Source organism: Lycium barbarum, chromosome 5, assembly GCF_019175385.1.
Source record: "Lycium barbarum isolate Lr01 chromosome 5, ASM1917538v2, whole genome shotgun sequence".
NCBI classification, from domain to species: Eukaryota; Viridiplantae; Streptophyta; class Magnoliopsida; order Solanales; family Solanaceae; genus Lycium; species Lycium barbarum.
This window is the reverse complement of record NC_083341.1, coordinates 138,823,162-138,838,628: the sequence shown is the minus strand read 5'-3', so window position 1 is coordinate 138,838,628 and position 15,467 is coordinate 138,823,162. Positions and strand designations below refer to the sequence as shown.

The window sequence follows — 15,467 nt, the reverse complement described above, 5'->3', positions numbered from 1 at the left end:
AGTAAACTAAAATTTTCACAAGTATAGGAATAAGGGACGAATGGGAAATTTGAGGTAACTTAAAGGAAATTAGGATATGCGGAGTGATTAGAAACACTCAAGAAGTCGGGTAGACTAAGACAAGATAAGCTGGTGAGGAAGAAGATAGCGCAATGCAGCTTGGGAATGAGAGTAAGTTTGAATAAGCGTTTGAGAATTGTTTTGTAAGCAAAATGGTAGTAAATGTGTATTTGTACACATGACACCCCATTCATGATTGTACCGACCGACAGGTGGACCTCAGCAGCCAGTGTCGCGAGGTATGAAAGACATTAACCGAACAGAATTTGAGAGACAAAGCGAAAGACATGGTACAGATATTATAAGTAAACTGACACTAGTTCCGTCGCCAGCTAAGGCCGGGACGTTCCAGCACAACGATGTTCGGAAATAGAAAAAACAAAAGGGGCGAGTACGTAAAAGGGGGACAATAATAGTAACGTTTGGGAAATTTTGAAGGAAAGAAAGACACCTCTCCGACGTATTATAATACCCCATAAGGCTAGTTGAACATTCGAGGACGAATGTTCTAAAGGGGGGGAGGATGTTACATCCCGTATTTTTGAACGTCGGATTAATTGTAAGTTGAGGTGGGGCCCACACGTCAAGATTTTTTTTGGGACATGTGACAAATTATATGAATCACATATGTGAAGTTAAACACAACTCAAGAAGGACCCTTGGGCCAAATCAAAGTGGAAGTCCTCCAAACGAATATTTTTAAGAAAACGTTTTCGGGTGACCTGACTCTGGGGGGCAAAAACAGTATTATAAGTTTGGAATTTGGAAAAATACCAAGAAATAGAAGTTGTAGATAATTGAATTATCTTTCCAACCATAGGTCGTGGGTTCCCAGGTGACGTCGGGACAATGAGATATGGACGTTTTAATGCAGAAAGGTTGGTGGGCTAGGCCCAATCCGAGCCCAACCGGGTTAGGCCCATTACCCAAGTTTTTATAAGTGAAAATTTCGGCCTTCCTCCTCATTTTAAGACCTGTAACAACCAGAAAATTCTGGAAAGAGAGAGAGAGGAGCTTTGGAGAGAAGAAAAACTAATTTTGACCAAAATCCGAGCCCCGAATCCCGAAGCCCATGAAGGGAAAAGTGTTGTACGCTGCGTTGTCTTCAATTTGAGCTAAAAATCAACCAAGGAGGAGGGTGATAACGTGGTGGCTGAATTCTTAAGGTATGAATAAGGTTCCTTTTCATTGCTAACAAGTTTATTTAAAGTTTTAACGGATTAGAACGGGAAAATAGCGATATAAATTCGTCCGTTGGCATTGTGAATTATGGAATGAGATTTGAAGAGAATTTTGGATGAAAATAAATGTAGTTCACTTGTATAATGTGGAGGAAAAATGGTTTAAGATGGCATGAAAAATTGTTGGAAAATGATTATAGGAACTTATGTGATTTTAATGTAATTTTATGTAAATATGGAAATGAAGTTTTAAATGTGAATGGCTATGTTGGTTGGTGGATTTGGAGGGATGTAAGTCCATATTAGCATGAAAGGTTGGTTGTTAAGTTGTTATGGGAAGTTTTGTGATTTTATGGTAGATTTATGTAATTATGAAAATGGAATTGTTAAGGTGTAAATTATGATTATGGTTGATGAAATTGGAAGATGGAAATATGTTATGAATATGTAGGTTGAAGATTTGAAGTTTTGGGTGAATTATGTTTTGGTGGAAAGTTTGTATATTTTGTATATCTTGTGAATATTTCGTAGAAATGATATGAAATATTTCCAAATTATATTGTGATGATCTAGATGATGAATGTGAAACCATTGAGGTTAGTTTGGAAATTGAAGTTGAAATGAAGGTTATGACATTATGTTGGGAAGATAGCTAGTTAAGTTATATTGTGTTTACAGTGATTGTTGTTGTTGTTTATGTTGTTGTTGGGTTGTTGTTGATTGTTTTGGCCGAGTTAAATTCTCGGGGATGCTATATGTATAGGGGAGATGCTGCCCAAATTTCTGTAGGCAATTATGAATAAAGATTGAATACTTAAAGATTGGAAATTGAGAATTGGTAAATGTGACCAATTGCAGATTTTGGGCGAAACGGGAATTGAATTTGGAAAGGCGTAAAGAGCATACAAGGTATGTAAAGCTATCCCGATTATTCTTTTGGCATGTCCTAGGTGTACTAGGATCGGATTCGAGCCTCGGAAAGTATTCTGCTCATCGGAATCCGCATTTGAAAATACCCCTTTTTCATTCAATGGAATTGAACCCTATAAGTATGCTTTATTGAAAGAATTGTGCAAACTTCCGCAAATTGTTTAGAAAATTATGGAATGTCCCCAGAATCTCCGTAGGTGACTTTATAAGCTTAAAATACGTAATTTGAGCCCACCGCTTCGTTTGTCCCGAGGTGGGCCCACTATTTCCGATTTTACCCTTTTAGTGGTTATGACTTGTCTTCGAGCGTTTTTTTTTTAAAGAAATGTTTTTAACTACGCTTGTAATTACTAAATAAAACTTGTTTTAAATATTCCATTAAGTCTTGTAAAACTGTTTCGGAACTTGGAAACGAACTTAGAAAGATTATGCTTCTGTAATCCATTATGACATCCGAAATACACTCACTATGATTCTGTCCGATTTCATTATTTCGATTTGTCATCCGATAGGTCTTATTGAGTCTCTGGAAATATATGACATTCGTTTGAATTATTTTGATAAGCCCATAATGTATTTTGAAACATGAAAATGATTACAAAAAGCTTATTTTGACATATGCTATTGGGATATCCGAAATGCATACACTATGATTACTGCTCCGCTTCTGTCATATGGTTTGTCATCTGAATTATGCTACTGAGTCTCCGTAAATGTGCTATATTTTATTTTGCATTAGTTTCTCACTACTCCATTCGTGGATGCCCCAATGTTTCCCACACTGAGCCCGGGCCAGGATATGTTGTCAAGCGTATTCCTCTGCATTGTTCGCCGTGCCTCGATGTGAGGGGGCAGGTATACATGTACATGGGTTGTGGAGTATGCTGTGCCATGTACACACTCTGATATGATATGATATGATCTGATATGGCCATCTGATATGATATGTTATGTTACGGGGTTATCCCCTATTCTGCTCCTTATGTGTGGTGGCACCAGCGTCGGGGGGTGGCCACGTTCTGTTTGCCGAGTCCCTTGGAAGGGGTCGGATATGATATGGTATATGTTTCTGTACACACTCCTCATGTTTCGAAAATATGCATTTGATACTTCGGATGTTACACTCACTTCTCTGTAAGCTCTGTTTCGGTTATGATCTTGTTCCATAATGGGACCAGGTACGACATATGTTTCCAGCGAATATTATTTATGCTATATGATCAGCATTTTGCTAATCTGGATATTCAGTTCATTTTCTGTATCTTCTGCTTCGATTATGACTTTGTTTACTACGTTCCGTGCTTTACATACTCAGTACATATTTCGTACTGACCCCCTTCCTTCGGGGGCTGCGTTTTCATGCCGCGCAGGTACAAACGACAGGTTTGCTGATCCGCCCGCTTAGGACTTTATTCTGCTATTTTGGAGCGCTCCTTTATCCGGAGCCCATATTTTGGTACAGTCTTCTGCTATCGTATATATGTACATTATTCAGGGGTACGACGGGGCCCTGTCCCGTCTTATGATTCTGTTATGTTCTGTAGAGGTCTGTAGACATACTTGTGTGGGTTCTGTATATGTTTTGGATGATATGATCTGTGACAGCCTTATCGGCTTCCATGTACTATGTCGGTTCATTTATGATAATTACTAACGCCAATTGATTTTTTTTCATTTAAAAATATTCTGCTGATATGCTAGTTTGGGTTATTGGGTACGTTTGGGTGTCCAGCACGGACACTAGTCGCGGCCTACGGAGTTGGGTCGTGACACTGTGGGGCTACTAATTTTGGCTCACTTCACTATGACCTTGTTGCCTTTGCCGAATTTCGAGCGTAGCGCCCGGTATCAGGTACGTATGAATGAAGTAGTGCCGAAATACGGCAGTAATCTTCGGGGTAAGTGTTTTACCAGAAAGACATTTCGAGAATATTATCCAAATTTTCGATAATTTTTGCATTGCAAGTATTTGTATACATGAGAGCGAACTTTTTCCTCCTGCCTTTGCCGTAGCAAGTACTAAATGGACACGATTCATTCTGATCGTTTGGTCCTTACATCGGAACCTAAGGTAGAAGGTCCGACTCTTTGTTTTGTCGTAGCAAATGTTGTGTGGACACGATTCATTTTTGATCGTTTGGTCCTTACATCGGAACCTAATATTTTAGATCCGGTTTTGTTTGTTGAGGGCGGCCTCCGGCTTCGGCTAACCGAGGCAAACTCCGGAGTGGGTGTAATAGTCCCCAAGCTCTCATCCGAGCTGTATGACCGGGTGAGTGCTATTAAGTCCCCATTCTCCGGGAATCCGGACGTTTGTCCTTTATCTTCATCAAGTAACACGTTGTACTTGTTGCCTCATTAAAAAACTTGTCGGAAAACCCATTTAGATTCTTTGCTCCGGCGAATTTGACCGATCGAGAACTTTCCTAAATGGTGGAGTGGTGTGGTGTTTGGTCGGCTGCTTTTTGTTTTTGTTGATTTTATTTGGACCGCATCGTTTAGATGGGTCTTTGATTTACTTTTGTTTTTGGACTTTCTATTTAATATTAATAATATCCCTCCACTAAGTATATCACTTAGTGGTTTCTAAAAAAAAAAAAAGATTTAGATTCTTTTCTTTGCCTGGTACTCGGCTTCCTGCAAAAAAAAAGGTCAAAATAGAAAACATGGGGTATTTTTACCTCGCAGTAATATCTTTTCAGATGAGCCACATTCCAATTATTACGCAACCGTTGCCCGTCCATGGACTCCAACTGGTATGATCCTTTACCCATTACCTCAGTTATCTTGTAAGGTCCTTCCCAGTTCGGACCCAGTTTCCCTTCGTTGGGATTCTTGGTGTTCAAGGTAACTTTTCTGATCACCAAGTCCTTAACTTAAAAATGACGAAAATTGGCTCTTCGATTATAGTACCTTTCCACCCTTTGTTTCTGGACTGCAATACGGACCAACGCGTTTTCGCGCAGCTCGTTCGTGAGGTCGAGTCTTACGGCCATAGCCTCCTCATTTGACTCCTCGGTCGTATATTGAAATCGGAGGGTCGGTTCACCAACTTCTACGAGGATAAGGTCTTCAGCCCCGTAGACCAACGAGAAGGGAGTCTCCCCCGTGCTTGATTTCGATGTGGTTCTGTAAGCCCACAATACCTCCGGTAATATTTCTGTCCAATGATGCTTTGATGCTTCAAATCTTTTCCTCAGGTTTTGGATTATTGTCTTGTTCGTGGATTCTGCCTGTCCGTTCGCACACGGGTGATACAGAGTTGATACAATTTTCTTGATCTTCAACCCTTCGAGGAATTTGTTGACTTTGCCACCCACGAACTGGGGCCCGTTATCATAAGTTATCTCGGCGGGGATGCCGAAACGACAAATGATGTGATCCCATATGAAGTCAATGACCTCATTTTCTCTGATTTTTTCAAAGGCTTGCGCTTCAACCCATTTGGAGAAATAATCAGTCATAAACAAAATAAAACGGGCTTTACCTGGTGCCCATGGTAATGTACCGACGATGTCCATCCCCCACTTCATGAAAGGCCAGGGTGATACCACCGAATACAACAACTCCCCGGGCTGATGAATCATCGGAGCATGCCTCTGACACCCATCGCATCTACGGACAAAATTCCTTGAGTCTTCCTCCATCCGGTTCCAATAATAACCGACCCTGATAATCTTTCGGACTAGAGCATCAGCACCGGAGTGATTGTCGCAGGTTCCTTCATGCACCTCTCTCATCACATACTCCGTCTTTTCGGGACCCAAACACTTGGCCAGGGGCCCGAAGAAAGACCGTCGATACAATTGGCCGTCTACCAAGCAAAAACGCGCAGCTTTGGTCCTTAATGACCGTGATTCTTTTGGGTCATTCGGGAGCTTCCCATCACGCAAGTAATCGATGTACTTGTTGCGCCAATCCCAAGTTAAACCCATTGTGTTTATTTCGGCGTGTCCGTTCTCTATGGCCGTGTTTAACAAGTGCACCGTTGTCCCGGGGTTGATTTCCTCCCCTCCGACCGAGGATCCCAAATTTGCTAATGCATCGGCTTCGCTGTTCTGCTCCCTCGGTATGTGCTGCATGGTCCATTCTTTAAATCGATGTAGTATCACTTGGATTTTTTCAAGGTACTTTCTGCATCCGTTCGTCCTTGACCTCGAATACGCCGTTCACCTGGTTTACGACCAAAAACGAATCGCACTTTGCCTCGATTATTTCAGTCCCCATACTTCGGGCCAATTCCAAACCTGCAATCATAGCCTCATACTCAACTTCATTATTAGTCAATTTAGCAGTTCTAATGGACTGTCGAACGGCATCCCCGACCGGGGTTCTAAGGACGATTCCTAGCCCAGAACCTTTTAGGTTCGAGGCCCCGTCTGTATGTAGTGACCAAATGCCCGAGGCCTTTCCCGAGGTCAGCAAAAGTTCTTTCTCGACCTCGGGGACCATAGCCGGGGTGAAATCTGTCACGAAGTCGGCCAAGATCTGGGACTTGATGGTTGTTCGAGGTTTGTACTCGATATCATACCCGCTAATTTCTACAGCCCATTTAGTTAGTCTACCCGATAATTTTGGTTTATGCATGACGTTTTTTAGGGGGTAAATAGTTACTACACATATCGGATGGCATTGAAAGTATGGCTTGAGCTTTCTCGAAGCGCTTTCTAATGCCAATGCCAATTTTTCCAAGTGGGGATAACGGGTCTCCGCATCCCCTAAAGTTCTACTCACGTAATAGATAGGGAATTGCGTACCTGATTCTTCTCGGACCAAAACGCCACTTACCGCTACTTAAGAGACAGCAAGGTAGAGAAAAATCGGCTCGTCCGCCTTCGGTGTGTGCAGCAGCGGTAGGCTGGACAGGCATCTTTTTAATTTTTGTAAAGCCTTTTGACACTCCGGTGTCCAAACGAAATCGTTCTTCTTCCTCAGTAAGGAGAAGAAGCGATGGCTCTTGTCCGAGGACCTTGATATGAAACGACTTAGCGCCGCTATCCTTCCGGTGAGCCTCTACACACCTTTGACGTTGTTCACTACTTCGATATCCTCGATGGCCTTGATTCTGTCCGGGTTGATTTCGATACCCCGGTTCGACACCATGAAGCCCAAAAATTTACCGGACCGGACGCCGAAGGCGCATTTTTCCGGGTTAAGCTTCATGTTATACTTGCGGAGCACATCGAAGGTTTCCTGCAAATGCTTTAAATGGTCCTCTGTTTCCAGGGACTTAACAACCATGTCGTCAATATAAACTTCTATTGTTTTTCCTATTTGTTCTTCGAACATCCCATTAACTAGGCGTTGGTACGTTGCACCGGCATTTTTTAGGCCAAAAGGCATGACATTATAACAGTAAGTCCCATACCGGATAATGAAAGATGTTTTCTCTTGATCCTCCGGGTGCATCCGAATTTGGTTATACCCGGAGTAAGCATCGAGAAAACTTAACATCTCATGCCCGACCGTTGCATCGATCATTCTATCGATGTGAGGCAACGGAAACGAATCCTTCGGGCAAGCTTTATTTAAATCCTTGTAATCAACACACATTCGAAATTTGTTACCCTTTTTGGGCACCACTACCACGTTAGCTAGCCAATCCGGGTACTTTACCTCCCGGATAGAACCTATTTTTAAAAGCTTTGTTACCTCGTCTTTTACGAAGGAGTGCTTTGCTTCCGCCATGGGCCTTTTCTTCTGCTTCACCGGGGGAAACTTCCCGTCCAAGCTAAGCTTGTGAGTCGCCACTTCTGGTGATATACCTGTCATATCTATATGAGACCATGCGAAACAATCTGTGTTAGCTCGAAGGAATTCAATTAACTTGTTCTTGAGCTCCGGGGCTAGCCCCGTGCCCAGGTATACCTTTCTGTCCGGTAGGTACTCGAACAAGATGATCTGCTCCAGCTCCTCTACGATCGACTTGGTTGCATCCGAGTTATCCGGCATGACGAATGATCTGGGTATATCGAAATCATCCCCTTCATACGCCGGATCCGACCCGATGTGCTTTGATTGCTATTTGGTGTCCTCTCCTCCGGTTAGATCTTCTTCCTTCTGAACCAACTCTTTGGGCCGAGGTGTCGCTTCCTCAACTGCGAACATCTCCCTTGCTACGGAGTGTTCACCTCAGATGGTTTTTATCAATTCAGGGGTGGGGAATTTCAGCAGCTGATGCAGTGTTGAGGGCACGGCCCTCATGCTATGTATCCAGGGTCTACCCAGCAATACATTATACTTCATGTCCCCTTCAATCACATAGAACACCGTTTGCTGGATAGTGTCATCGATGTTCACAGGCAATGAGATCTCCCCCTTTGTGGTTTCGCTCGCCATGTTGAACCCGCTAAGCACCCGAGCTACCGCTACGATCTGATCGAGCAGCCCTAGCTGTTCGACCACTCTCCACCGGATGATGTTGGCCGAGCTACCTGGGTCAATCAAAATACGTTTAACCTTAGTTTTAAAGACAAGTACAGAAATTACCAATGCATCATTGTGCGGTTTAATGATGCCCTCTGCGTCCTCGTTGCTGAAAGAGATAGACCCCTCGGGTGAATGATCCCGGCTGCGCTTTTCGCGAACAACAGAAACCTTGGCCCGTTTCATCACCGGCCCCCGAGGGGCATCGATACCCCCTTTCCTTGTAGTGACTTTTGGCTCGTTCACTCAGCAGTTCTCGGAGATGACCATTCTTCAGCAACCGGGCTGCCTCCCCTCTCAACTGACGACAATCCTCGGTTCTGTGACCATGGGTTCCATAGTATTCACATACCATGCTCGGGTCCCGTTGGCCCGGATCCGACCATAGAGGTCTCGGCCATCTTACATCCGGGACGCGACCGATGGCCGAGATGAGACCCGAGGTACTGACGTTGAAGTTGTACTCCGATATCTTTGGTGAGTCCTTGTTGCCGGCAGAGCTTCCGGCATCACTCCTGAATGAGAGCCCCCGGCTGTTCGATGGGTGCTCGACCCGTTTACTACCCCGACCGGAGAAACTGCTTGGGCTCACCCTTGATTTTTCCGACCTAAAACTTTGCTTCTCCGAATGGGAGTATGGCCGATACCTTTCCTTCGACGATTCGGCCCTCGTTTCGTAACCCTTCCTTGGTCTCTTAAAACTTTTATTCACATTTATTGGCCCCGGGGGGAGCTTGAATTGATTGTCCTCCACTCGAATCTTCGACTCGTATCGGTTATGGACATCAGCCCATGTCACAACCTCGTACTCCAGCAAGCTTTCTTTTAATTTGAACGAAGCTGTTGAACTCTGAACATCGAGCCCTTTTGTGAAAGCTTGTGCAGCCCATTCTTCTTGAACCGGGGGGAGTTCCATCCGTTCCCTTTGGAATCGGTTGACGAATTCACGCAGTAACTCGTCGTCTCTTTGGGTTATACGGAAAATGTCGGCCTTACGGGCCTGCACCTTTTTGGCACCGGCGTGAACTTTGATGAAGGCATCGGCTAGCATTTCAAAAGAGGTGATCGAATGTTCGGGTAGATGGTCGTACCATGTCAATGCTCCCTTTGACAAAGTTTCCCCGAATTTTTTCAGCAACACCGATTCAATTTCGTCCTCCTCCATATCATTGCCTTTTATGGCGCATGTGTATGAGGTCACGTGTTCGTGTGGGTCCGTTGTACCGTCATATTTCTGGATATCCGGCATTTTAAACCTCTTTGGGATTAATTTCGGGGCTGCACTCGGAGGAAAAGGCCTTTGGATGTGCCTTTTCGAATCCGGCCCCTTCAGTAAAGGCGGAGCCCCCGGTATTTGATCCACCCGAGAGTTGTATGTTTCGACCCTCTTTTCGGTCGAGTCTACCTGCTTTGCCAAAGTTTCAAGCATTTTTAGAACCTCGGTGGAAGAGCCAGCTCCGGACCCATTGCTCTCGATAACGCGTGCCTCGTCCCTTCTGGGTTCAGCAACACCGCTCGTCTTCTCCGGGGTCGTTGTATCCCCTCGGGTTTGCAACTGGGCAATTGCGATCCCTTGCTCGGCAATTGCTGCTCTCTGTTCCTGCAACATTTCAAAGATTAAACGTAAGTCAATATTGTCATTAGGTGTACCCGGTTCTTTCCGGTCCTGTGCCCGGGACAAAGTAACAGAATTGTGGGTATTTAGAGGATCAGTGGCCGGTAAGGTGGCATTCTCCTGGTCCACGGTGTTTTGACGGTTGAGGCCCTCCCTCGAATTAACGGGGTTAGGATCAACGGGGTTTGGTGGTCCTCGTGGACCGCTTCCTTCATTTTCGGCCACGATTTCGTTTGTTGTTGACGTAACCAGATTGCCCACTGTCAGCCATTTAGTCCGTTTCTTCAGACACGAACAGAAGGTGTTTTTGATTTAGATGGGTCAGGTAGAGATCAAGATAAAAGACCACTATTATCCTGGCCCCACGGTGGGCGCCAAACTGTTTACCCCGATTTTGGATAATCAATTAAAATTGTAAGTGAGGTATAGAATATGTGGCTATATCTTGTACTTATTTTGATAGAGAGAAGAAATATACGAATATGCTATAAATGAGCAATTGATGATCAATGGTTTGCTATGTACTCGTGTATCTATTAATACATAAACGGTATTTGATTTAGGAAACGTAAGAAATAAGCACAATAAATATGGAACGAAGATGTATGAGAGAGAGATTTTGTATATATTTTGCTATTACAAGAATTCTTGATAAGAAGGAGCCAACCCCCTAAAAGGAGGACAATGCCCCCTATTTATAGTGTTGCCCCATGGGCTTCATACAATATAAAAAATAATAGAATAAAGAAAAAGTTCTGAGTTGGATTAGGTAGACCATACGGTTTGACACCCGTACGATTGACAGTTGAACACTACAGGACGTCATCGACGCGTGGCACCCGCGCAACGGATCTCCCGGACCACCGGCCACGACAAAACGGACATACGGCCTCGAACAACCAGTCATAGAAGAACCGGATCAAATGACGCCCTTCCATTGCTCCGGTCCAAGCGTTTCCCCGGTTCAGAATGGGAGCCTTCATGCACGTTCTTGCCCCTTTCTTCCCTCGGCCTTCGGTTCCACCGGTTTAACATATACCCGATTTTTACCGTATACAAAGTTGGCTCGATATAAAAACTGAATCAGTCTCATTGCTAATTTTAACCCATAGACCTTACAGAATTAGCTTGGTTCACAATAATCTCCCTAAAAAATTTCGTCGGAATTTCAAGTATTTTAAATTGTTGTGCAATATTACTTCATGAAGTTTAAACTCATATATTAATATCATGGCGTGGAATTACACCCAATGTACATGATTCAATTGATTGAATGCCAAACTTACACCATACTCTACTACTAGCTACTAAAGTAGGTACGAGACCATGTATTGTGTGGTCTCTAGCTCTAATTTGTACCATCACATTAGCTAATTAGTACTAACAATTAGCCAAAAGTCATGTCTAAATATATGACTGTTTCACCAACCACAAAAAATATGACTGTTTCACAACCACAAAACTATGATATCTAATACTATTCGCTCCAGTCTCAATTTATGTTGCACCGTTTGACTTGATACAAAATTTAAGAAAGAAAAAGTTTTAAAATATGTGGTATAAAACAAACTTTACACAATCATGTGACTATAAATCATTTTATTGAAGGTAAAAGAGAAATTTTAAAGTTGATTTATTTTTTAATTATAGAAAGGTAATATTCTTTTGGGACAAATAAAAAAAAAGACACATTAATTGAGAAAGAGGGAGTAATATATAATTGATGACTATTCACTTCTAGCTATTGAAAAATATGTGGTGACAGTATATCGGTGAGTAAACTAATTAATTACATAGCAGGTTACAACCTCACTAGCTAGTTGAATCATATTGATCATACATTTTTAGGTTCCCCTCACGAAAGAATTTGTTCTAGGCCAGAAAAGAAAATTTAAAGATACACTCACTACAACAAAGAAGATATTTGTCAATAAAAATATTTTTATTGCCATAAATAAAATATTGTTGCAAAAAGTACTTTTGGTAACAATTTTTTTTTTTGTTGTTTCATAAACTTTTTCCATCAGCTGTTATTGCAACGACTTGCAATAACTTTTTTATTGTTGCCAAAAGTATTTTTGCAACAACAGTCAATACTATGGTAACTAAACAAGTTTATTTTTAAAAGATTCATCATATATGCCAATAATAAAACTAAATTGTTGCCAATTTTGAATTTTGTCAACTATATTATTTTTGTCACCAAAAGAGTTGTCATTTCTGTACTTTCTTGTAGTGACTTCGGGAACACAAATTGGTATTAATTTCTTTAACAAGGATCAGGAAAATTGATAATCCATATGGAACCACCAAATGATGTGGTGCAGCGGATGAAGTTACTCCTCCCTTAACCAGAAGTCTCGGGTTGGAGCTCTGGGTATGAAAAAATTCTTGGTAGGGAGCGCTTCTCCTCGAATGGGGCCCTACGCTATGCGAATTCAAATATAATCGGGCTCTAATATAATGTGAGTGTCGGACACCGGGTGAAGGGGGAAAAAAAAAAAGATAATCCATATAGAAGAAAAAGTCATCACAAATTTCATCTACTTTGATGAGTTATATTCCATCATAGTCCGGTCACAAAATTGTAACCTACTCGTCCGTCACAAATTTATATATTTTTTTTTGTGATAGTGATAGGAATCTTCCCCTTAAACTCTAAACGATTACGTATAAATACATCATTATGGATATAGACAGAGAAGTTTTTCCTAAGATTTCTTGCGGAAAACAAATGACAGAGAAGTTTTTCCTAAGATTTCTTGCGGAAAACAAATGACAACTAGTTATAGTATTAATTAGCTATACACCAATATCGGTAAAAATTTATCCGTTCCGGTGTTTACATCACACTCATAGATGCATGACATACATGTGTTTGTTAATTCACTATTTTCAGGTAATTATGGTTAATTACTATATAGTTTCACACTATTAAATTATTTAATCATGGTAAATTAATATAGTTTGGTTTAACCATGACTAGAGCGGTGCCGGTAAGTAATTACCCAGAATATCCTTGCATCACTAGAAGATATTTAGGCTATAAAAACAAAGGAGTTCATCCATTTGTACGGGGATTCGCCATGACATGCATGTAATTTACGTCGTGGTTGTAAAAGATGGGCTTCCGCAATGAAATCCGAAAGTCTTCTAAATTAGTATATTAACATTGAATTCCTTCCTTAGTATCAAAGCCAAATATACCAGACGAGAGGACACTTTTGGTGAGATTTGAACCTTAACCAGGTCGTATATGTATACACTCTAATTGGAGTTCTCTACTACTTAACTCTTTTCATTATCCACAAAATAGCTGATAAAGGCACCATAGTTATTTAAAAATATAGCTATGCATGGTTAAACATCGTGTCTAACATGGTAACAGCAACTACAAACAAAGAAGCATGAACTCAATTAATGCGTTATCACAATTTTGAAAGCGCAATAGAATATTCATTGCACATAGATGAATAAATTAATTAAACTTCTTGAATTAAATGTATGAGAATGATACTGCGTCTATCTTACTGTAAACTAGAATCATACCAATACTGCCTAACAGAGAAATGACCACAATCTTTTGAAGTAACTTCAATAAAGAGCCTGTGGATTTTGTTCTACTTCTTGTTATATTCACGTGGCATATTTATAAACATTAAATTTACAGTTATGAATTAATTGTAGAAACAACTTTTAAAATGATAGTTATATATTTTTTGCTTATTGATTTGAATATTTATTATTGGAACCTTTATTATGACATCACTAGGATATATGTTGTGATCGACGCTTATTCTGTTATAGGTAGTCTCGAGATTATTTATAACATAATCTTACTATATTTATTTATTACACATTGGAAAATAATAATCTCGAAATTAACTAATTTCAAAGATAAACAACCAAATGACAAAGATATTTTTTTTTAGATCTGTCCTTGTGGAATATCCCAAGCATTTGCAAGTGACAACTAATACACAAGGCCCACCTAATAGGATATTCCTTATATAATATTTCAATTCAACAAATGACAATATACGTAACTTCTCTCTTTTTAATAGGGATAATAATAATAATAATAATAATAACATTTGGTCTTTAGATTATTGATAAATTCTACTTTTAGTCTTTGTGATATGCGACTTAACATATTCAATATTTAATTAATTAAATATGTGTGTTATTGGTCTCTTCATATAGAAAATATGTTATATCTGATTATTTATAGAATTATATTCTGTCAATATGAAATAACAATGAATGTTTAATATAAGACGTGAATAATTAAGTGGTGGAACGATTATAATTATGATAAATTTGTGAATATTCACAAGCAAAGGAATCAAAAGCACGTGATTCCATTAATATGCTTGATCAAATATTATAGAAACTAAAACTAGATTTAGAAGAACCAAAATGCTATTAACCTTTTAATATTAGTGAAGTAATATCAGAAAATGTAAAGAATGAATCTTGGGCCTAACTCAACTCAAAAGCTAGCTAATGAGACGAAGATATATATGGACCAAAATAACTTATCCACAACCGACGTGGGAGAACTCAATAGAAAGCAATAACGTCGTTATCAATTATGACTAACTTTGAGCAAATTAAATGGGCTCAAAGACGCTTTTAGTTTGAGAATTATATAATTGAAATTGCTATATTTTATATGATGAACATTGTATGTAATTAATAAATGACTGAAGTGACTAAAACATCCTTAAACTTGGCACGAATTACAAATTTAGTCCCCAAACTATTGCTGCACTTCAAGACATCCCTAAGCTTGGCAATGGATTTTAATTGACCCCTGAGCTCATGACCCCGAGTAAGTGTAGTCACTTGCGGGTCCAGATGTAATAAAAGGCTTATGTGGCCCTCCACGTGTAAAATATTAATGCCACATGGCATTTTCATCCTATGTGTCCTCCACATAGATAAATTGTTTTGAAAAAAAAAAAGTAAAACTGATTTTATTTTATTTTATAAAAAATATGGAACAATGAAATATTTATTTTAAATCTGGAAAAATTTATTTAAAAAAAATGAAAGACTAGAGTTTTAATTAAAATATCTGTAAAAAATGGATTTTTTAAAATAAAAAAAATGAAAACTTGATTTTTTTTTAAAAAGTGTCCTAAAAAATTCAAATTTTCATGATTCTTTTAAGACACTTAAAAAAGAACTGGAAAAACTGATTTTTTTTTTTAAATGTGGAAAACCCATTCAAAAAAATAAAAAAAACAATC

General features: G+C 40.1%; 1 long non-coding RNA gene across 2 annotated transcripts; it reads left to right on the top strand.

Annotated features, from left to right (window-relative positions):
* The first annotated feature begins 590 nt into the window (after positions 1–590).
* Positions 591–3,831, top strand: LOC132641855 (uncharacterized). 2 transcript variants are annotated; one of them, XR_009583001.1, is made up of 3 exons: positions 941–1,226; positions 2,100–2,150; positions 3,542–3,831. It is a non-coding gene; the product is annotated as an uncharacterized LOC132641855 (long non-coding RNA). The 2 variants fall into 2 exon arrangements; XR_009583000.1 differs by having other exon boundaries at positions 591–1,226; positions 2,100–3,831.
* The last annotated feature ends 11,636 nt before the right edge of the window (positions 3,832–15,467 follow it).